Genomic DNA, 25,711 nt, shown 5'->3' with positions numbered 1-25,711 from the left:
GCTTCATTTACAATTGTAAAAAATAGCAAGTTACATATAGAAGGAATGAATCTCAACATACTAAAATCCATATGTGATATCCTACAGCTACCATTGTACTCAGTGGAGAAAAATTGACAGCTTTTCCTTTAAAATCAGAACTAAGACAAGGGTTCCCACTTTCCCCACTGCTATTCAGCATAGTACTAGAAATCCTTGCAAGAGAAATCAGGCAAGAGAAAGAAACAAAGCCACCAGAATTAAAAAGGAAGAAGTACAATAGTCTATATTTGTAGATAATATGATTTTATATACTGAAAATCCTAAACCATTAGGATTATTCATCAGTGAATTATATGAAAAAGAAATCAACCCCATTTATAATACCTTCAAATAAAAAAATACTTTAACGAAGAAGATAAAAGAGCTCTACACCCTGGAAACACAGATAAATGCAAAGTATCCTGTGTTCATATATTGGAAGAATATTGTTAAAATATCAACAGTACCAAAAGCCATCTTATGGGTTTGATGCAATCCCTACCAAGAACCAATGGCATTTTTTACAGAGGTAGAAAAACTATATGGAACTAAAAAAGATTCAAAATTGCCAAGCAATTTTGAGAAAGATGAACAAAGTGGGAGGCATCAGACTTCTAATTTCAAACTATTTTACAAAGCTACAGTCATCACAATAGTATGGTATTGACCTTAAAAAGACAGATCAGGGGCACCTGCATGACTCAGTGGGTTCAGCATCGATTTTGGCTCAGGTCATGATCTCACATTTTTTTTTTTATTAATTTTTTTTGAATAATAACATTTATTTATTTTTTGAGACAGGGGGAGTCACAGATTCCGAAGCAGGCTCCAAGCTGTCAGTACAGAGCCCCACCCGGGGCTTGAACCCATACATCATGAGATCATGACCTGAGCCAAAGTCAGCCGTCTAACCGACTGGGCCACTCAGGTGCCCCATGAATTCATATTTCCTGAGTTTGAGACTGCATCAGACTCTCTGCTGTCAATGCAGAGCCTGCAGATCCTCTGTCTCCCTCTCTCTGCCCCTACCCTGCTCATGTGCATGAATTCTCTCTCAAAAATAAACATTAAAAAAAAATCAATGCAACAGAATTGAAAGCCCAGAAATAACCTCAGGAAATAAGTTTAACATTTGACAGGTTATTCAAGAATATTCGATGGAAAAAAGATAGTCTTTAATAAACAGTGTCAAGAAAACTGGATATTCACCTGTAAAAGAATGTAACTAGACCCCTATTTTACACTACTCACAAAAATTAATTTGAAATGAGTTTATGTCTTAAATGTAAGAGCATGAAACTTGCAGAAGTAAATAGTAAAAACTCCCGGACATGAGTCTGGCAATGATTATTTGCATATGATATCTAATGCATAAATAACAAAATAAGAAGTGTGGTTACATCAAACTAAAAAGCTCTGTAGCAAAAACAGTCAATAACATGAAAAAATAATCTACAGATTAAGAAAAAAAAAAGTTGCAGAACATCTTTGATAGCAGACTATGTATAGAACTCATATAACTCAATAGCCAAAAAATAAAAATCCTATTAAAAAATTCTCCAAAGATCGGAGTAGGTGTTTTACCAAAGACAATATGCAAATGGTCAAGAAGCACATGAAAAGATCTTACCATCACTCATCAGTAGGGAAATGCAAATTAAAACCACAATGAGATATTACCTCCTGCCCTAGAATGGCTATCAGTGAAAGAACAAGAAAAAAAAAATACGTGAAAATGTAGTTAAAGGGGAAAACTTGTGCACTGCCGGTGGGATTGTAAATTGGTACAGCCCTTAAGGACAACAGAATGAGGGATCATAATTAAAAAAAAAAAAAACACACTAAAAATAGAACTATGCGATTCAGCAATACCACTTCTACAAATATATCCAAAGGAAACTGTACCTCATGTTCATTGAAGTATTATTTATAATAGTCAAGACCTAAGTTAAATGACCATTGATGGATGAATAGGTAAAGAAGGTTTGGTATGTATACACACAATGGAATACTAGTCAGCAGAAAAAAAAAACAGGAAAATTGTGCCACTTGTAACAACATGGGTGGACCTTGAGGAAATTATACTAAGTGAAATAAGTTAGACAAAAACTTACATGCACTGAATTACATCATTTACATTTAAAACACACAAAAAACCCCAGAGAGAGAGAGATCAGATTTTTGGTTACCAGAAGTGGTAGAGAGAGAGGGAACTGGAGCAAGGTGGTCAAAGACACCCACTGCTAGTTATAAACAAGTACTTGTGCTGTAATATACATTTTGATACTGTTGTATGATATGAAAATTGTTAAATCATAAATTCTGAGTTCTCATTACAAAAAAAGTTCCTTTTTTTCTAGTTCTTATTGTCTACATATGAGATTTGGATGGTAACTTATTACTGAAATAATTTCACAAAATATGTATGCTTTACACCTGAAACTCATAAAGTGATGTATTTCAATTGTATCTCAATAAAAATGGAAAAACCCCAATTAATATGCCCCTTTAAAACCTGCTTTAAACAATAAAAAAATGTAGAATTTAGTTTTGACTGCACTTTTAAATTATTTGGCAGAGAGGCCTTCCAAAAGTTTATTTGCCTTAGGGATTGAAGCAATTCTGAGGAATTATTTTGCTGTGGTCATGTTGAACCATGAGTTCATGAAATATGGATTACTATCATTAACAGGTGACTGCATTTGTTCTCATAAAACTGGCAATGTCTTGGAAAGATAAAATATCCTAATCACCTACTTTCTAAATTTGCAGTCTTGGAGTCATTACTCTGACTGCCTGAATCTACCCTTACTCTTTATTACCCTCACCTAGAAATACTCATGAGCAATTCCTAGTCCCACTGAGTCTGCATTGGAATAATATTTCCCATATGTATCCTTCATTCTGTTTTCCCTCCTATCATTTATCACCAGGAAGTGACTATTGCAGTAGTCTTCTCCCTAGTGTCTGTGTCTCTATAACTTTGCCTTTTCATCTCTGCATCACCCCAAATCCCACTAGTTCATCCGCCACATAGAATTTGGAGTGAGCTTCCTGAAACAAGGCATTAATCAAGCTGTCCTGATTTGCAAACATCAAATACTGTCAACTGCCAGTAAAGTGTAACAAAATAAAAAGCTCTCTCATTTTGGTGCATTCATGGTCTTCGTGGGTTCCTGTGACACTTACCTGAAATTCCCTCTGCTCATACTGCAAACTCTACAATGTCAATTAGTAACTGAGCTTACTCTTGCATGCATTCTTCCCACAACTAAAATACTCACTGTTCAAATTTTATACACACACACACTCATATAGACACAGACACACACATACACACATGTGTACACACATATATATAGTCAGCAATAGTCAATAACCGTCAGAGCAAAGCCAGTACCGAGTATGGTGGGTTGGTTTTCTTGCTACCTCCAGGCATGGAGTTAATTCTTAGCATCATCCATCGCTGGGTGTAGCTCCTGACCTTGCCTACCAGTTCTCCCCAGGCAGGAAAGGTGCCATAGCCCTATTCACTATAGAGCATGCTTCTTAACCCCATTTTGACCAGAAAGTCTGATAAGAATACGTAAATATTGTGTAACTGACCAATGCTTGAGCTGACAGCAGACAGAGCTGATCACCCACAAACTAAAGCCCGTGGCACTACTGGGCCAAGGGAACATGGAATGTGCATCACCACAAAGAAGCTTAGTGGTCTTTGAGCCCTTTATCTCAGTAAGCCTATGCAAGAAAACTAATTCATAGTCCCTCTTACAATTGAATACAGCTTCAGCCCATCTGACAATTGTGAGAGTACTTGGGAAGCTGTGCGGCTCATCTAACAGCACTGCTTACAGTGGCACTTGAACAGACAGAACTCCTAGCTTTTCCATATGCAGAACAAAACTAGTGGCCTCACCTGACCAGTATATTCAGTGCACACTCTTGCCTGACTGGGGTACCCAAACAATGAACTATGTATGCCTTGGATCCCACTGAGTTGCCATCTCAGGGCAGGGAAGCAAATTCATACCCTCAGCTACCAGTGAATATAGTACCCAATCACAACCATTTAATAAGTCTAAGCAAAGAATCCTGGCAACCATAGAGCCCATTCTACAAAGTTATTTGGGCATGGAACCAAGCCTGAAGTAGTTTCCAACTATTCTCGACCAGTAGCATATCCCCAACCCTGACCTCTGAGCTCAAATAATTGCCTTTTCCAAAAATAAATCCTAATGGCAGGACCCACCTGCCCAAGGATGTTACCACAGACACATTCAGAAACTCAAACTGAACTGACTGGTGAAGAACTGTCTTCTATATAGCCAACCTTCAAAGTCCAGAAGAGGAGACTGTTTACTCAAATGTGCAGATAACCACGTAAGAATTCACAGATCTTGAAAAGTCTGGTAAATGTAACACTGCCAAAGGAAATTAATAAAGCTTCAATAACTGTAAACAAATGGATATCTACAAACATAATCCAGAGTAATCCTCTTGAAGAAGTTTAGTGAATTATAAGAACACACAGACAACTAAACAAAATCAGGAAAATGAGAAGTTAAACAGAAACCACCAAACCAAACAACAAAAAAATTCTTAAGCTGAAAAATGAAATAAATGAATTCCAAAGAGTTATAAAAGGAGACTCAACCATGCAGATGAAAGGATCCACAACTTGTAGGATAGGACATTTGAAGTTATCAGAGGAACAAAATGAAAAGGAGTGAAGAAAGCCAACAGAATTATGAGATACAATGAAAAAGAACCATGTTCTTATCATGGGAATTCCAGAGGGCATGAGAAAGACAAAAGAACAAAAAGTATATGTACCATAATATTGGCTGAAAACTTCCGAAATATGGGGAGAAAATAGACATCTGGATCTAAGAAGCCCATGAGACCTAAATATTTTGAGCCCAAAAAATGCTTCATAGAGATACACAATAAATTGTCAAAACTTAACGACAAGAATGCCATTCCAAGATGGTGACACGAGAAGACCATGAACTCCCCTCCTCCATGGACACAGAAAATCTATACCTCTTTGTAAAGCAATTTATCCTGAAGAAGAATGGAATGCTGACTCAAGAGCTTCTGCACAAGACAGAGATTATATAGAGGATCAACAAGAGAAATACAAACATGGTACCAAGGGCACCTTTATCCCCTACACTGCCAACTATAGTAGGGAGAGATGATACTGAGAGAAGGCAGATTTGTCTGCTCTAGGGCACAGAGAAAAGCCAGGGTTTATAAAGGGCAACTGTAATATAAAGAACTTGCCAAATGACAGGGGAAGTGCTGAAACTCTCTGGGTCTGAGGTCCTGAAAAGGTCCATGGTTTAAGTTCCCTCAACACTTCAATAGCACAGAAGGAAGCAAGGTTCCAGGTGCAATAGCTAGTCACCCACCTCAGTGAGTCCTAGGTCCCTAACCAACACTAGTCCTGGACACATGGGGGCACAGGAAAAAAAAAAAGTCATGGTTTAAAAGAGCAACTAGAATATAAAGGGACGAGCACTGGAACCCTTCCAAATGACATAGAGCCACTGGAACTCTCTCCAGATTGAAAGGGCTAGTGGGCACCATGGTTTAAGTTCCCCTCCACAATGACAGAGTGGATGGGAAAAGGATACAGGCACCCTAGCTGGCCTACTACCTCAGTGAACCCTAAGCCCCTAGCCCACACCAGACCAGGGCATCCCACCGGACTGGCCCCAGCATGGCAGACTGGAACACCCCTGGTTAGCACTCACTTGTATTCCCACCAAGGGAAGACTGGCATCAATCACATTGCATGCCCACACCACTTTGTCTCCAGGTGGCTTGCTAGGATACTTTTGGTGCACAGTGCTCCAAGAACTGCTGGCTTAGGGTCTGCTCAACCAACCAACCAACCAACATGGCCTAGGCATGGAGAACCCTGGGAACTCCCAATTTGTGCCCATGTGGGTTTCAGACCCCTATCTCTTCCATAAAGAAACTCAGCAGAATGGGGAGCATAGTGGAAGAACTGAGAACTTTGACAAAGAGACAGAAAAGACAGAAAAGAAACAATCAGAATTAAAAAAAAATAAAGTGAAAAATACACTAAAGGAAATTAACGGATACAGAAAAACAGACCAGTTGAGCTGGAAGACACCACCTATGATGACCAGAAAGAAAAAGGACAGCTTAAGGGTTGAGTTTGGTCAATGTCAAGCAAACCAACACTGCCATTACAAGGGGTCTCAGAGGGAGATGAGAGAGAGAAAGGGGCATAAAACATCACTGAAGACATAATAGCTGAAAATTTCCCTGACCTGGCAGAGGAAATATACATCCCTGTTTAGGAAGCACAGACACTTCCAAACAAGATGAACCCAAGGAGGTCTAAATCACAACACATAATGATTAAAATGTCAAAGGTTAAAGATCAAGAGAGAATTAGAAAGTAAAAGGGAAACTTCATAAGGCTATCAGCTGATTTTCCAACAGAAACTTTGAAATATATCATGCCAGTCCCTGTGACCTGCAAAGAGCTGAAAAGAAAAAAAACAAAAAACAAAAAACATACAACCAAAAACATCTACCTGGTAAGGTTATCATTTAGAATTAAAGGTAGGTATAGTTTCCCTAACAAAAGTTAAAGGAATTTATCACTACTAAACCAGCCTTCCAGGAATGCTCAAGGGACTTCTCTAAGTGGAAAAGAAAAGGCCATAATTAAGAGAAAATTATGAAAAAACATGTAAAATAGGACAAGATATACATAAAACATGGACAAAGGAGTACAGAAAGTTCTTTTATTATTTATTCATTTTTATTATTTTTCTTTTTTTTTAATGTGTATTTATTTTTAAGAGAAACAGAGCCTCAGTGAGAGAGGGGCAGAGACAGAAGGAGACACAGAATCCTAAGCAGGCTCCAGGCTCTGAGCTGTCAGCACAGAGCCCGACCTGGGGCTTGAACTTACAAGCTGTGAGCTCATGACCTGAGCCGAAGTCAGACGCTTAACAGACGGAGCCACCCAGGTGCCCCTCATTTTTATTTTTTTAATGTTCATTTTTGAGAGAGAGAGAGAGGGAGGGGGGGAGGAGAGGGAGGGGCAGGGAGAGAGACGGAGACACAGAATCCCAGGAAGGCTCCAGGCACTGAGCTGTCATCACAGAGCCCAACACGGGGCTCGAGCCTAAGGACCACAGGATCATGACCTGAGCCAAAGTTGGATGTTTAACTGACTGAGCCACCCAGGTGCCCCAAGAAAATTCTTTAAACATATTCTTAAAGTTAAGTTACCACTGGGGCGCCTGGGTGGCTCAGTGGGTTGAGCGGCCGGCTTCAGCTCTCACGGTCCGTGAGTTAGAGCCCCGCGCTGGGCTCTGTGCTGACAGCTTAGAGACTGGAGCCTGTTTCAGATTCTGTGTCTCCCTCTCTCTGACCCTCCCCCGTTCATGCTCTGTCTCCTTCTGTCTCAAAAATAAATAAACATTTAAAAAAAAAAGTTAAGTTACCACTAACTTAATCTACATTGCTATGTACTTAGGGTGCAATAAATGACCTTCATGATAACCACAAACCTAAAACCTATAAAAGATACACAAAAAATAAAAAGAAATCCAAGAATAACACTACAGAAAGTCACAAAAGGAAAAAGCAAGAGAATAAAGGAAAAAAAGAAGTACTACAAAAACAACCAGACAATAATTAACAAAATGGAAGTATGTACCTATCAATAATTACTTGAGGAGCACCTGGGTGGCTCAGTCAGTTGGGCCTCTCTTGATTTCCAGTTAGGCCATGATCTCTCATGGTGCATGATATCAAGGTCTGCATTGGGATTCTCTCCCCCTTCCTCTGCCCATTTGCATGCTCTCTCTCTTAAAGTTATAAAACAATTACTTTATATGTAAATAGTGTAAATGTTCCAGTTAAAAAATACAGGGTGGCAGAATGGATTTTTTTTTTAATTTTTTTCAACGTTTTTATTTATTTTTGGGACAGAGAGAGACAGAGCATGAACGGGGGAGGGGCAGAGAGAGAGGGAGACACAGAATGGGAAACAGGCTCCAGGCGCTGAGCCATCAGCCCAGAGCCTGATGCGGGGCTCGAACTCACGGACCGCGAGATCGTGACCTGGCTGAAGTCGGACGCTTAACCGACTGCGCCACCCAGGCGCCCCATCAGAATGGATTTTTAAAAAAAGGTCATCTATATGTTTCCTACAAGAGAATCAATTCAGACCTAAAGACACATACAGACTGAAAGTGAAGGGATTAAAAAAATATATGCTAAAGGAAGGGGAAAAAAGCCAAGGTAGCAATACTTACAACACACAAAATAGACTTTAAAACAAAAACTGTAACAAGACTGGCAAAAGGATCAATCCAAGATGGTTACAACAATGTAAATATCTATGAACCCAACAATGGAGCATGTAAATACATAAAGCAAATATTAACAGACATAAAGGGAGAAATTGACAGTAATACACTAATAGTAGGCAACTTTAACACCCCACTTATATCAATGGATACATCGTCCTGAGAAAATTAATAAAGAAACAGTGTCTTTGAATGACACATTAGCAGGGATGGTCTTAACCAATAATACAGAACATTCCACACAAAAACAGCAGAATACACACAAGTGTATTCTTTCAAGTGCGCATCCAACATTCTTCAATTTAGATAGTATGTTAGACCACAAAACAAGTCTCAATAAGTTTGAGATTGAAATCATAAGTATCTTTTCCAACCACAATGGTATGAAACTAGAAATCAATCACAAGAAAAAACAAACAAAAAACACAAACACATGGAGGCTGAACAACATGCTAAACATCCAATTGGTAAACGAACAAATTAAGAGAAAACCAAAAACTACATGGAGACAAATGAAAAGACAATGGTCCAAAAACTTTGGAATTTGGCAGAAGCAGTTTTAAGGAGGAAAGTTGTGATACAGGCCTACCTGAAGAAGTAAGAACAATTTCAAATAAACAAAATAACTTTATGCCTAAAGGAACTAGAAAAACAAAAAAGCCTAAAGTTAGTACAAGGAAGGAAACAATAAAGATTAGAGAAGAAACAAATGAAACAAAGGTTAAACAAAACAAACCAAACAAACAAAAAACAATGGAAAAGACTGATGAAACCAAGAACTGAAAAGAGAAACAAAATTGATAAATCTTTAGCCAGACCCATCAAGAAAAAAGATATAATCTAAATAAAATCAGAAATAAAGAAGTAACAACTGACACCACAAAAATACAAAGGATGATAAGGGAATACTATCAAAAATTATATGCCAATAAAATGGATAACCTAGAAGAAATGGTCAGATTTCTATAAATATGCATTCTTCCAAAACTGAATGAAAAAGAAACACAAAACCTCAACAAACCAATTAGTAGCAACAAAATTGAATTGGTAGTCAAAAACTCTAAACAAGCTAACGTCCAGGGCCAGAAGGCTTCTCAGGGGAATTGTACCAACATTTAAAGCAGAGTTCATATTTGTTCTCCTCAAATTATTCCAAAAAATGAAAAAGGAAGAAAAGCTTCCAAATACCTAATTACCCTGACACCAAAACCACATAAGGAGTACAAAAACAGAAAACCACAGGCCAATATTTCTGATGAATACTGATGCAAAATCGTCAACAAAATATTAGCACATCACATTCAACAATATAATATTCACCACAATTAAGTGGAATTTGCTTCAGGGATGCCAGGATGTTTCAATATTTGCAAATCAACCAATGTGATAAACATCAACAAGAGGAAGGATAACAATGAGATTATCATCTCAATATATACATAAAAAGCTTTTGAAAAAATTTAACATCAGTTCATGATAAACCTTTTAACATATTGGTTTTAGAGGAGACACACCTCAACATAACAAAAGCCATACACGAAAAACCCACAGCTGATATTACACTTAATGGTTAAAAAATGAGAACTTTTTCAGTAATAATACAAGGACATCCACGCTCCAGTTTTCTCAACATAATAATGTAAGTTCTAACCACACTATTCAGACAAGAAAAAAGAAGCAACTAAATTGGCAAGGACATAAACTATTGCTGACACTATATGTAGAAAACCCTAAACACTCCATCAAAAAACTATCACAAAATATGAATTCAGTAAAGTTGCAGGATACAAAGTCAATACACAAAAAGTGTTTATGTTTCTATATGCTAATAAAGTAGTAGAGAAATTAAGCCAACAATTCTATTTGCAATTCCACTAAAAAGAATAAAAAAAAAAACAAGGAATAAACTTAATCAAGGAGGTGAAAGACAAGTACTCTTAAAACTATAAAATGTTGATGAAAGAAATTGAAGACTCCACAAAGAAATGTCAAGATATTCTATGCTCGTGGACTAGAAACACTAATACTGTTAAATGTCCCCAGTACCCAAAGCAATCTACAGATTCAATGCAATCCCTGCCAAAATACTAATAGCATTTTTCACAGAACTAGAACAAATAATACTAAAATTTGTACAGAACCACAGAAGTACCCAAATAGCTAAAGCAGTCTTGAGAAAGAAGAACAAAGTTGGAAGTATCATAATCCCAAATTTCAAGATACTCTACAAAGCCATAGTAATCAAAACAGTATGGTGCTGGCACAAAAACAGACACACAAATCAGGGAAACTGAAGAGAGAGACCTGAAATAAACCCTCCTTTATATGATTAATTTATAACAAAGGAGGCAGGAATGTTACAATGGGAAAGGATAGTCTCCTTAACAAATGGTGCTGAGAAAACTGGATATCCATATGCAAAAAATGAAACAGGACCACTTTGGTATCATACACAAAAATAAAAAATAAATACCTAAATTTGAGAGCTGAAACAATTAAAATCCTCAAGAAAACAGTGATTCGACATTGGCCTTGCCACATTTTCTAGATATGTCTCCTTAAGCAAAAGAAACAAAAGAAAAAAAAAATAGATTATTGGGACTACACAAAATTTAAAAAGTGTTTACAATGCAAAGAAAACCATCAATAAGACAATAATGCAACCTACTGAATGGGAAAAAATATTCACAATGATATATCTGATAAGTGGTTAATATACACAATAAGGAACGCATACAACTCAAAACCAAATAATAATAATCCCATTAAAATGGACATTTTTCCAAAGAAGACAAAGGTGGCCAATAGTCAAATCAAAGATGTTCAACATTACAAATCATTAGGGAAAAGCAAATCAAAATCACAATGAGATACTACTTCATACCAGTCAGAATGGCTGGAATCAAAAAGACAAAAACAAACAAACAACAACAAAAACTGTTGGTGAGGATATGGAGAAAAAGGAACCCCAGACCACTGTTGTTGAGGATGTAAACTTCTGTAGCCACTGTGGAAACAGTACGGCGTTTCCTCAAAAAGGTGAAAATAGAAATACTATATGATCCATCCACCTTGCTACAAATGGGCAGATTTCATTCTTTCTCATATGTGGATCCTGAGAAACTTAACAGAAGACCAAGGGGGAGTGGAAGGGGGAAAAAAAGTTACAGAGAGGGAATGAAGCAAACCATAAGAGACTCTTAAAAAGTGAGAACTGAGGGTTGATGGGGGGTGAGAAGGAGGGGAAAGTGGGTGATGGGCATTGTGGAGGGCACCTGTTGGGATGAGCACTGGGTGTTGTATGGAAACCAATTTGACAATAAATTTTACATATGTATATAAAATTAAAAAATAAATAAAAAGAAAAAAATACTATATGATCTAGTAATTTTACTAGTGGGTATTTACCTAAAGAAAATGAAAACACTAATTCAAAAAGATTTATGCACTCCTATATTAACTGCAGTATTATCTACAATAGTAAGATATGAAAACCCCTGAAGTGACCATCAGTAGATAAAGAGATAAAAAAGTGGTATGTATACACAATGAAATATTACACAGCCATAAAAATTGATAAGATCTTGCCACTTGCAACATGATGTAACTAGAGGATATTATGCTAAGTGAAGTAAGTCAGAAAAGGTCAAATACAATATAATTTCATGTACATGTGGAATATAAAAGAAGAAATGAATAAAAAGCAAATGAAAAGTAGAAACAGACTCATACAGAACAAAGTTATGGTTGCCAGAGGGGAGAGAGGTAGGGAGATGGGCAAAATGAGTGAAAGGGAATGGGAGATACAGAGGTCCATTAGTGGAATGAATAAGTCACAGGGACAAAAAAGTAAACCACAGGGAATATGGTGTTATGGTAGTGTCTTATGGGACCAGCTGAAAGTCATACTTATGAACATAGCATAATGTATATACTTTGTATATGTTGTACTCCTGAAATTATGTAACATTGTATATCAAATATATTAAAAAAACAAGTCAAAGACCAAAAAACCAGTTTAAAATTAGCAAAGAAAAATAGAGAAGTACATGCAAGGGAACCCACAAAAGACTATCAGTGGATTTCTCTATAGAAACTTTTCATCAGGCCAGAAGACAATAAAATTATATACTCAAAATATTGAAAAAAAAAAACTCAACCAATATTTCTATACCAGCCAAGCTGTCCTTAAGAAACGAAGGAGGGATAAAACAGATAAAAGCAGAAGGAGTTCATCACCACTGGACTTGCTATACAATAATCTAAAAGGGAGTTCTTTGATTGGAAATAAAAGATTTATTAACATCATAACATTTTAAGAATGCATTGTAAAACTCATAGGTAATGGTAAACACATAGTTAATAATTCTGTAATTTGGTAATGGTAGTGCAAAATTCATTTACAATTCCACTTTAATATTTTTTAATATTTAGGTTTTTTTTGGGGGGATGGGAGGCAGAGAGAGACAGAGACATAGACAGAAGCAGGCTCCAAGCTGTCAGCACAGAGCCCAACACAGGGACTAAACTCAAAAACCATGAGACCATGACCTGAGCTGAAGTCAGATGCTTAACTGACTGAGCCACCTAGGTGGACCTACAGCTCTACTTTAAAAGTTAAAAAATGAATATAGTAAAATAACCATAACTTAAATTGTCTGTTATTACACAATATAAAAAATGTAAATTGTAACATCACTATCCTAAAATGTAAGGGGAAAGAGAAGTAAAAGTATAAACTGTAGAAATCCTATTGAAGTCATTAGTTGAATTAGTTTAATTTGTCTAACCAATGCATTCAGTAAAATTGTAGGATACAAAATTAACATTCAATAATCAGTAGGATTTCTATACACTAACAACAAATTATCTGATGAAGAAAAACCAATAAAATACTTAGAAATAAATGTAACCAAAAAGGGGGAAAACCTCTATAAACTATAAGATATTGACAAAATAAATTGAAGAAAACACAAAAAAAGTAAGTATCCTGTGTTCATACATTGGAAGAATATTGTTAAAATGTCAACACTACAAAAAGCCATCTATAGATTCAATGAATTCCCTATCAAGGTTCCAACGACATTTTTATAGAAGTAGGAAAAAAACAATTCAAAATTTATAGTCCCTTAATAGCCAAAGCAATCCTGAGAAAGAAGAACAAAGCAGAAGGCATCATACTTTCTGGTTTCAAAGTGTACTATAAATCTGCAGAAATCAAAACAGTATGGCCCTGGTATAAAAAGAGACACAGAGATTAGTGGAAAAGAATTGACAGCCCAAACATAAACCAAGCATGTATCTTCTTCAACTAATATTTGACAAGGGATTCAAGAATACTCAATGAACAAATGACAGTCTTTTCTGTAAATGATGCTGAGAAAACTGAGTATTTACATGTAAAAGAATAAAAGCTAGGGACACCTGGATGGCTCAGTCAGTTGAGCATCTGATTTCAGCTCAAGTCATGATCTCACAGCTTGTGAGTTCAAGCCCCAGGTCAGGCTCTGTGCTGACAGCTCAGAGCCTGGAGCCTGCTTCAGATTCTGTGTCTCCCTCCCTCTCTGCCCCCCTTCCCACTCATGCTCTCTTTCTCTCAAAAATAAATAAAGTTTAATTTAAAAAAAAAAAGACTAAAAGCTAGATCTCTGTCTTACCTCACTCTCTCACAAAATTGACTCAAAATAGATTAAAGTTTGATATGTAAGATCTGAGACAAGGAAACTCCTGGAAGAAAATATAAGGGAAAAGCTCGTATAAAAGCAAACGTTTTTTGGGGGGAGGATGAAATGACACCTACAACACAAACAATAAAACCAAAAATAAATAAGTGGGACTATATCAAACTAAAAAGGTTTTTCAGACAAAAGAAACAATTGACAATGTGAAAAGACAACATATGGAACAGGGACAAAATAGCAAAACATTATCTAATAAAAATATAAAGAACCCATATAACTCAATAGTTAAAAATAAATGATTCAATTAAAAAAAGGACTAAAGACCTGAATAGACATTTTTCCAAAGATAATATACAAATAATCAACAGGTACAAGAAAAGATGCTCAACACCATTAGTCATTAGGGAATTGCAAATCAAACCCATAATGAGTTATCACCTCACACCTGTACAATGGCCATCGTCAAAAAAGACAAGAGATAACAAATGCCGGCAAGACTGGAGAAAAGGGAACTCTTATGTACTGCTGGTGGGATTGTAAACAGGTATAGCCACTATGGAAAACAATATGGATAATCCTCAAAAAAATTAAAAACGAAACTACTGTAAGGCCCAAAAATTTCACTTCTGGGAATATATCCAAAGGAAACCTAAAACACTATCTTGAACAGATATGTGCATTCCGTGTTCAGTGCAGCATTATTTACAATAGCCAAGACATGGAAATAATGTAAATGTTCAATGACAGATAAATGGAAAAAGAAGTTGTGGCATACATACACGTAATAGAGTAATATTCAGCCATAAAACATGAGGAAATCCTGACAACCCTGCCAACATAGATGGATCTTGAGAGCACTATGCTAAGAGAAATAAGTCAGACAGAGAAAGACAAAATGCTGTATGATCTCACATATATGTGGACTCTAAAAACAAAACACCCCACCAAACTAAGAAAAAACAAGATCCTAATTTTGGTTACCAGAGGCCACTGTAGAGGGAAGGGGAATGGATGCCAAGTGGTCAAAAGATACCAACTTCCAGCTGTAAGATAAACAAACACCAGGGAATGTAATTTACAACATGTAATATACAATATACCACTTCTGTATGATACATGGAAGATAATATAGTAATAAATCATAAAATTTAGAGTAAATCTCATAACAATGGAAATTTTTGTTTTCCTTTTTAGCTTGTTCTTATTATATCTGAATGAGATAGTTGTTAACTAAGCCTGTCATAGTAATAATTTCATAATAAATTTAAGTATAATCATCATGCTATTATCTGAAGCTTTGCAGTAATGTATGTCAATTATATCTCAACAAAATCATAAAAAAATAATCATAGAATATTTTTACTAAACTTGAGAAGTCTTTAGTAGTAATGTGTACCCATAACCTGATTCTTAGTTATTATAATTTATACAGATTTTTAAAAAATTAGGTCTGTAGAACTTAAATTTGTAACCTAGGTAAAAATAATATTACCTAAGCAATTTGACATGATTTCAATATTTTGAGAGATGAAAACATTGAGTAAGGTGATGGTATTTTATACTGCTTCCTATTATCTATCGTACTTAATAGATTGTCACATACAAGGTAGATAAGTTTTTTGCTAAATGAGCATTTTAAAATGAATTATAAAATAATTCTAAATGGTCACAGTGGTACCCCTAATTTCCATTTTATATTCTGCTCTACATTAAAGAAACTGATAAATAATGGAAAAAAAAAACCTTTTATCTTCTTGTTTGGGATTCCACGTTTGACATGCACTTTATTAAGTTTCTCTTCCTACCCTATTCTTGAATCTAACCTTACAGAGAGTACCATAAACAAGTTTGGTATTCTAAAGTGAGTAGTTTTATAAAAATGAGACAATGTGATCTAACAACTATATTAGGAACATATATTACTCCCATTATGTTCAAACCCAGAACTAGAAATCTCTGTAACATATGAGACAGTTGATTGAACAACAAAGTGGAAGGATTCTTGACTTTGGCTATTGGTGTTATCAGTGGTTCCAATTTTCTGTGTGTGTGTGTGTGTATGCTTGTGTGTGTACTTGGTTTTGGTTTTAGTGCTGGGCATATAACCATCAACTGATTACATTCCAATAGGCCAAAAACAAGCAAGTAATACTTCATGTTAATACCAAACTAATCAATTTCAAACCAATATTTCTAAAGGAAAATAAGTATTCACATTACATTCAGTGGCAAGAATATATATGTACATAAAGTTTCCTTGTAAACATGAACTTCCATAAGACAACAAAAATTGAGAAAAAAAAACTTGGAAGAATTAGAAAATGAAAATCTGAATGTGTTTTTATACAAACAGGGCAAAACAGCAAGATTTCCAAATTAAAACCATATGTGTTGAGAGAGAAGTGATGAGTACTTGGTTGAAAACAAGATATTGAAACAAAATTAAAACAATAAGATGAGACATTTACAGAATGAATAAGAGAGGTGCTTGAAAAGGTAGTGAGTTTTGAAATTTCCATCTGTTATGCCAAGAAAAGAATATCATATCATATCCTGGCCCAAACAGCCACCATAATAATATAAAAGCCAAAGTTAAGTACTAAAGAGAACAAAGACTAGACCAGGAAGAAGATAATTTTATGAACAGATGATGTTATTTTTTTCCCTGAAGGTGATAACAGCAACAAGGATTCATTTTAAACTAAAAATGTTATTTTTTAAAAGCCGCTAAAATTTACCAGGGTGAGTCTGTCCTCCTGATTCAAAACTTGATTCTGTGCAAAGAAAATGAAATCACAGCTACGGCCCAGGAATTCTGTCTTACTCCGTGCACTCAGACGCGAAGACAAAGAGACTTCCGTTAATCTCATTTTTGGAATAATATCATCATGCTAATAAAGTCAAAATATCCAAGAAGAGCAAACAAGATATTTTGATTAACTATATCTGCTACGAATTGATGAAAATTTTGTGAATGAGATACCTTCATAAAGAGAAACCCTCATAAAGAGATAGCTTCCAGGGTGACAGCTTTTTTTTTTTTTTTTGGTAAATGTATCAAGAATTGGGAATCTGGAAAAATAGGAGTCTTTCTCAATATCCTATTTTATCATTATGGGAAAAATGTGTGTCTCAGCATCATGTTGTTTTAAAGTCTTAAGTGAAAACAAGGAGTACCCACTGGGAGAACTCTAGGTAACTTTAAGAAAATGAAGCAAACAGCACAGCATTCAGGCTCATGGGCAGTGAAAAGACATCAAGCAGATCCACTCTCCACTTTCTACTCCAAGGTGCATGGTGTTTGAGTCTACCTTTCTGTTTACACCCGCTCTCCACCAGGGCTGCACCTCCAACCTACTCAGCCTCTGGGGCCCGAGAAAGATGTTCCAACTGACTAATAGGTACTAGGGATTTTCCTGGATCCTCAAAGTTGTGACTTGTGGGAATGGAGATCTCAAGGGTAAATGTGGCTCCCCATGAATACCCCTTTATCCCAGAGAGTCAATCAACTGTAAATTAAATGTTCTGATATAGTTGGGGAAACGTTGATTTTTTCTTTGGCAAAGCTAAACCATAATTAAAAACAAAATATACTGCTGATGAATTCAGTGTTCTTTTTATTGTCTCACAGAACGTTTTCTAAGTAAAAAAAAAAAAAAAGAAAGGCACTGATAACCAATTTAATAAGCATGGACGTGTTACTGTAGAAGAGGCAGACTGTTTTTGGACAGATTTTCCTTCTTGGTAAGCTTCAAGCTTATGATCTAAGCATAATCCATTGCATAAAGATTGAATACTTGCATTTTTAGCATATTACAGAATTTCATGTTTTATTTTTATGTATTAATTGAATGCCAGTTTAAAATGTCATCTAACTCCAGAAATAGATAAAAATTATATTATCTCTGAAAATAAAAACTAATTGATCACCTATTGCTAAAACCACAGACAAGTTTATATTAATAAAAAAAATGTTGGTGGGGGGCGCCTGGGTGGCTCGGTCGGTTAAGCGTCCGACTTAGGCTCAGGTCATGATATCACGGTCCATGAGTTCGAGCTCAGAGCCTGGAGCCTGCTTCAGATTCTGTGCCTCCCTCTCTCTCTGGCACTCCCCGTTCATGCTCTGTCTCTGTCTCAAAAATAAATGAACATTAAAAAAGATTTTTTTTTTAAAGATGTTGGTGGTAAACAAAAGCAAGCTACATTTTTTTCAAATATTTAATCAGTTTCATCACTGATCAAAGCAATCCAACCAGCGGAAAAAAATATAGGAAGCTACTTTGTTCATCTTTTGCACACTGCCTTTTATGGCCCAGGAGCCCTTCTTCTACACATTGGAAATGTGGACATTAAACTTTTGCTGGAATTCTTGTCCTCTTTTATTTCTGTATTTTTTGATAATTTATATATTATCTCACCTTCCGATAAGAATATTTTCCAGCAGAATACTGTGATGGAACAAGTTTATTGTGTAGAAAAAAAGATTATCATAAAAAATTTTGAAAATACAAATTTAAACTAAGACTATTTTCTTTATAGCAGTACTGTTCAGAGACTTTACCAACTAAATCTAACATCTACAAGAGTGTCTGATAAAATGAGGGTCTATTAAAAATTAATGATATTTTTTAATTTTTTTTTTACGTTTATTTATTTTTGAGACAGAGAGAGACAGAGCATGAATGGGGGAGGGTCAGAGAGAGAGGGAGACACAGAATCTGAAACAGGCTCCAGGCTCTGAGCTGTCAGCACAGAGCCCGATGCGGGGCTCGAACTCACGGACTGTGAGATCATGACCTGAGCCGAAGTCGGTCCCCCAACCGACTGAGCCACCCAGGCGCCCCTAATGATACTTTTTTTTTTAACACCTCTGTAAGGGCATCAAATTTTCACTTTTTAAAATTTTCTTTCTAGCTCATTCTATTCTATTTAGTTCTTTATTTTTTTAAATTTTGTAAATGTTTTTGTTGGTTTGTTTGTTTTTTGAGACACAGGGTAAGTTGGGGAGGGGCAGAGAGAGAGGGAGACACAGAATCCAAAGCAGACTTTCAGGCACTGAGCCTTCAGCACAGAACCCAATGGGGGCTCAAACCCACGAACCTTGAGATCATGACCTGAGCCAAAGTCAGACATTTCACCGATTGAGCTACCCAGGTGCCCCTAGTTAGATCTTTATAGATGTTAAGAAATGAGTAACATGTATTTACATGTATTTGTAATGCATGTATTTACACATTTGTAATGCAACTCTGTCTCCTGGCTCACAAATAAACTGAGTAAGAAGTTATTTTTACTGTTACTAGTTTTAATTGCAATGACTATAATAACTATTAAATGCAGTGTTACCAAGGCAATTGTTCTAGAAACTCTACATCGCATATCAAGTATGCATAATTTCAGGAGGCAGACATCATTGTATGCATTGTATAGATACAGAACTGACAACAGAGAGACTCCTCTGGCTAGTGATTAGAATTTTCAGAAATTCTCCCTGAGAACCTCCAATACAAATTGCATAAAGAAATATTTGCTGTTTGGTAGCATTGAAATATGGTTTAGCAAAAGTTAATATAAAAAATGCTTTGATATAAACATTACGAAAACAATTTGGTTTTTCTAAAAGAGAATAATAAACATATGGAAAACATTATGAAGAAAGGCACATTAACTAAAAGTCTATTAAGTTTAAGGAAAAAAGACACAAAGTATTTCTTTAGGAGAAAGCGAAATATTGCCTATTCTGTTTTGTCTCCATGCTACCAATTAACATTTACTGTTATTTGTGGTACTGGATCTCATTTGTTTTATTGTGTTTTTATCCAGTTATGAAGACAAATCATTTGAATGAAAAAAAAATAGGCTGTCCAATTGTCTGATATTAAGTAGATTAAATAATTTGTTCATTGGCATTTTCCTCGGGTACTTGGGAACATGAGAAAGGTGAAACTAAATTTTTTATAGAAAAAATTAAGACAAGTATATTGGTCCATGTACATTTCTTCCATTACTAAAATGTTGCATGTTTTCTCACCTCATTTTCTTGCTCTTTCAATTTTGAGTGGTTATAAATATGCCACACTTAAAGCTACAGTCTCAGAATTATTTCTCTGTGTTAAATATCTGATAATTACGAGTTCTTGACTTGCATACAATTATGTACACTTGAATAAGTCATATGTTCAAGTAATAAAAGCACACAATAAAACCTGGGAACCCAAGAAAGATCTTTCTACTACATGATTAGTATGTGCTTTCCAGACTGAGGGGGGATGTTCCATTTATAACTCATTTGTTTCCTACAATTGTGGCCAAGTTTCCACTTATTATATGTCTCCTTGCCTTAATATTAACTTCCAGTTTAGAACACTGTAAACTGTTTCTCAAGCCCCAAATTAAAGCAAATGATATCCACTCCACATCCACCACCAATTTTACTAGAAGCCACTTCAAAGATTCCATTTTTAAAAATGAAGTAGGGCCACTGCTTCCCGAAGCCAAGGTTAGTCCTGTTAATAATGAAGTGGAACTTTCTCTGATTTCCTTTCTATTTAAACACGGGCAGTTTTTTTCCAAGACATTTTTTCTCCTCCACTAAAGGTAAAAGTGGTCATTTTGTTGTTGTGGCTCCTGCTATTGGGGAGGGGATGTGAGATGAGAAAAGGAAAACATCCCTGGAGAACTCAGCCTCACTCAGTGTTGCTGGAGCCCAGTATATGTGTGTTTGCAAGGACAGTCCAGAACCACATTCAGGTCGATTTAGAGCATACAAGTTCCAAAACATTGAAACATTGTCTCAGCTACACTCAGTTTCAAAGAGAGCAATAGTGTAGATTGTCAGGGACATCAAACGATAAAAGTGGATGGCCAAAAAGACAAAACTTTACAACTTCAAATGTTAGATTCCCCAGCAGGTTTCTGCTTTTTGGCCATGTACTCACTTGTTCATTTCAACTAGCCTCTCCAGCTTTACATCATGTTGTTTCCTAGACAAACCGCTGTTACCCTCTTCTCTACCAATTTACACGGTGACAACAACTTATGATCTGGGGCAATGGAAGACCAGGCTGGAAATACACTATTGCTTTCCCAGGGCCCTGCCTCCATTCTACCCTCCTACCTCCCATACTTACCTGGTGCTTATGCACATAGTACAAGAATAGAACACAGTTATAGAAAGTGGTAGACATATTTCCTACTAAGTGCCACAGGGGCTGCTGAAGACAACATCCACCACCTTTGCCCTTTTCCTCCCCTGACACACACAACACAACACACACACACACACACACACACACACACACACACCAAAAATAGTTCAGCTTAAGTTGAAGACGTGTTCTTTCAGAAAAAATTTAAATCATTCCTGGCACCTCAAGGTGCCACTAACCCACAACCAGTTAAAATCAATTTATCGGGGGGCGCCTGGGTGGCGCAGTCGGTTAAGCGTCCGACTTCAGCCAGGTCACGATCTCGCGGTCTCGGAGTTCGAGCCCCGCGTCAGGCTCTGGGCTGATGGCTCAGAGCCTGGAGCCTGTTTCCGATTCTGTGTCTCCCTCTCTCTCTGCTCCTCCCCCATTCATGCTCTGTCTCTCTCTGTCCCAAAAATAAATAAACGTTGAAAAAAAAATTTTTTAAAAAATCAATTTATCGGCCTGGGTCTTTCACTGCACAGGTGATGTGAATTTGAACCCTAAGTCCACACAGGGATTGGCAAAAAGTTATGACGTATAAAGATGGACTTAGTATTTCTCCTGTATACGTAGCCAAAGCCATGAGAATGAATACCCTTGCCTTTTCCTCTCGTGAGGAGGAATTTTTGCTGGTTCACCTTTTGAGAGAGTGGCATTTGGGAGGGGTCTCCATCTTATACATGTTCTCATTCATGTTACCATCTTGCTTGGGACCAGGGTTATTTCCCAACCCTTTGTATGGCTGTTTCAGGATGAGAAAATGCCCCAAGATTTCAGTCCTCACCTCTTTGCAAGGAGATGCTCTTCAATTAATTCAGCCTATGTCATAAAGCTTAGCTTCTCTTATAAATTATTTGTCTTCTCTCAGTTCCTAGGACAAAATCTTCCCCTCTCCCAATGTCTTTTGCCCAAGTGGTGTTTCATCTGCTTGAACTATTCTTTTCACACACTGGCATGTGCACATGCATGCACACACAGATACTTACACCCCTTATAGGGGCTAGTTCTCATGTTTTATATCTGATTTAAAAATTTTTTTTCAACGTTTATTTATTTTTGGGACAGAGAGAGACAGAGCATGAACGGGGGAGGGGCAGAGAGAGAGGGAGACACAGAATCGGAAACAGGCTCCAGGCTCTGAGCCATCAGCCCAGAGCCCGACGCGGGGCTCGAACTCACGGACCGCGAGATCGTGACCTGGCTGAAGTCGGACGCTTAACCGACTGCGCCACCCAGGCGCCCCATGATTTTAAACATTACTTTCTCAAATAGGCCTTGTTAACCATTAAAATCACATTAGGGTATCAGCAATATTTTGCATTTGGGCATTTTCAAGAGGTAGTTTCCAGAAGAAGTTTGGATTCTCAGATTTTGCACCATACTCCTAAATCCCAAAGAACTAAATTATCATTCATTATATAGTAACTGTGCTACACAAATAAACCACCACCCAAAGTGTCACCATGCATAGAAGATATACCCATATAGTGGGATGAGAAAAGGAAGGGGAAGGGAAGGAGAGAAGTGAAGGGAAAGAGGGGGAGAGGGAGAGAGAGAGGGAATATCCACACAGAGAAGTCAGAGAGGGGCGGGGGAGGCAGATGTCTTCAGGAGCTGGCTGGTCAGGAACACTTAATAAGTTACAGTTGTAGCTGAACACAGAATCCTGAAGTGATCCCTATTTGTCTATTGTTTTAGAAGCTAGAATACCTAGGAAGGGAAAATTGTAAAAATTCCCACGCCCAAAAGTCCATGGGATATCATTTTCTGTTGTAATTCAATACAGTGTTCCTTGCCTGCTTCCAGAGGATAAACATGGATTTGTGCACATATGCTACAAAGTCAAAATAAGCCCTTTGTCGGGCTTGATCTTCACATTGTTTTTTAACTTCTGCCAAACAACTGTACACTTTAGGACTATGACATACAGTTCTACAATACGGATTTTCAGCCACACTAGAAAGTTTTGATACAGTCTTGTTTTGTCAAAATCATGGGTTCTATAAACATCACACAAACCTATTTTTAACTAAGGTTAACAAGTTAACACTAATTGTAAGATATATCCATAAACACTATTTATATGTAGTGTTTTAAAGTAAGTGCATTAAAAATAACTAAGTTATTAGAATTTAGTAAGTAATTTTTCATCACCCAGCTTTCCAAATATCTTCATTTTGATGACCTAAAATAACATACTTGATAAAAAAAGCCAAGAGTCTCTGAAGAGGATGCCTGCAACACCACAAAAACTTATTAAACAAAATATAGGTACAAAAATCAGATAAAGGCACTATTAGAAAAGAAAATTACAGGCCAATGTCTCTGATGAACATAGACACAAAAATCCTCAACATTATCAAACCAAATAAATAATACATTAAGGATCATTCGCTATAATCAATTATTACAGGGATGCAAGGATGGTTTCATATCCACCAATCAACATACATGATACACCACTTAATACCATGAAGAACAAAAATCTTATGATCCTCTCAACAGATGTAGATAAAGCTTGTGACAAAATTCAACAGCACTTAATAATAACTCTCAAAAAAGTGAGTTTAAAGGGAATATTCCTATACATATTAAAGGCCACATACGAAAAACCCACAGGTAACATCATACTCTATGGTGAAAAGAAGAAAGCTTCTCCACCAACATCAGGAATGAGACAAGTGTATCCAATGTCGCCAGTTTTATCCAGCATAGTTCTACAAATCTCAGCTTCAGCAATCAGACAAAAAAAATTATTATGGAGGAAGTAAAACTGTCACTCTTTGCAAATGACATGATCTATATAGAAGTCCCTGAAGTCCACACCAAAAGCACTGTTAGAACTACAAAATGAATTAAGTAATGTTGCAGGATAGAACATTACTAAAGCGAAATCTGTTGCATTTATATACAGTAATAACAAAGTGGAAGAAAGAAAAACTAAGAAAACAATTGTATTTACAATTGCATCAATAATAAAATACCTAGCAATAAATTTAACCAAGCAGGTGAAAGACCTGCCATTTGAAATCTGTAAGTAATCAATGAAAGAAACTGAAAATGACAGAAAGAAATGGAAAGCTATATCATGCTCATCGATTGAAAGAATATCATTAAAATGTCCATACAACCCCATAGTAATCTAAAGATTCAATCCAATCCTTATCATAACACCAACGGCATTTTTCACATAACTAGAACAATAATCCTAATATCTGTAGGGAAGCAAAAAACACCCTGAATACCCAAAGCAATCTTGAGAAGGAAGAACAAAACCAGAGGTCTCACAATTCCAGATTTCAAAATATACTGCAAAGCTAAAGTAATTAAAAGAGAAAAAAAAAAAGACACATAGATCAAGCGAACAGGATACAGAGCCATAGTTTTATGGTTAATTCATCTGTGACAAAGGACTTTGGAAAATACAAAAGAAGTGAAGAATATACATTAGTCCATTTAATAATGATGTTGGGAAAAATGGACATCTACATGCAGAAGAATGAAACTGGATCACTCCAGGGATCCACTGGATTATGCTATACACAAAAATAAACTCAAAATAGATTCAAAAACATAAATATGAGACCTGAAACCATGAAACTCTTAAAACAAAACATAGGCAGTAATCTCTTAGACACTGGCCTCAGAAACATTTTTCTATACATGTCTCCTCAGGCACAGGGAACAAAAACAAAATTAAAGTATTGGAACTATTCCAACATGAAAGGCTTTTGCACAGTGAAGAAAATCATCAACAAAACAAAAAGGCAGCCTACTAAGTGGGAGAAGATATTTGCAAATGATGTATCTGATAAGGGGATAATATCCAAAATATACTAAGAATTCATACAATTTAACACCAAAAAAAGCCAATAAAAATAGGAAGAGGACCTGAATATTTTTTAAAGGAGATTCCAGATGGCCAACAAACACATTAAAAGATCCTCAATATGACTAATCATCAGGGAAACGCAAATCAAAGCCATAATGAGATATTGGCTCACACCTGTCAGAATAGCTGGTCTCAGACAAGAAATAACAAGTGCTAGTGAGGATGTGGAGAAAAAGTAGCCCTCACGCACTGCCGGCAGAAATTCAAACTGGTGCAGCCACTGTGCGCAATGTTACAGAATTTCCTCAAAGAATTAAATATACAAAGACCATACAACCCATATTTCAACTTTTGGGCATTTACCTGAAGACAACAAAAACACTAATTCAAAAAGATATATGTGTCTATCCATTCTGTGGCAGCATTATTTACAATAACCAAGATAGTGAAGCAATCAATGTGTCCATCAATAGATGAAAGGATGAAGAAGATGTGGTACATATATACACAATGCAGTATTACTCAGCCCTATGAAAGAATGAAATCTTGCCATTTGCAACAACATGGATGGACCTAAAGGGTATTCCACTAAGTGAAATAAGTCAGAGAGGAAAAAAT

At 36.4% G+C, this 25,711-nt stretch overlaps 1 protein-coding gene across 4 annotated transcripts in view; it reads right to left on the bottom strand.

The window, feature by feature from the left end:
- Positions 1-25,711, bottom strand: part of HMGCLL1 (3-hydroxymethyl-3-methylglutaryl-CoA lyase like 1) — a 193,294-nt gene that overhangs the window by 74,221 nt on the left and 93,362 nt on the right. The window lies entirely within an intron of this gene.

Source organism: Lynx rufus, unplaced genomic scaffold (assembly GCF_022079265.1).
Source record: "Lynx rufus isolate CCGP_SWC_20201006 ecotype Redwood Valley unplaced genomic scaffold, mLynRuf1.p SCAF_6, whole genome shotgun sequence".
Lineage (NCBI taxonomy): Eukaryota > Metazoa > Chordata > Mammalia > Carnivora > Felidae > Lynx > Lynx rufus.
This window is presented reverse-complemented; position numbering and strand designations above follow the sequence as displayed.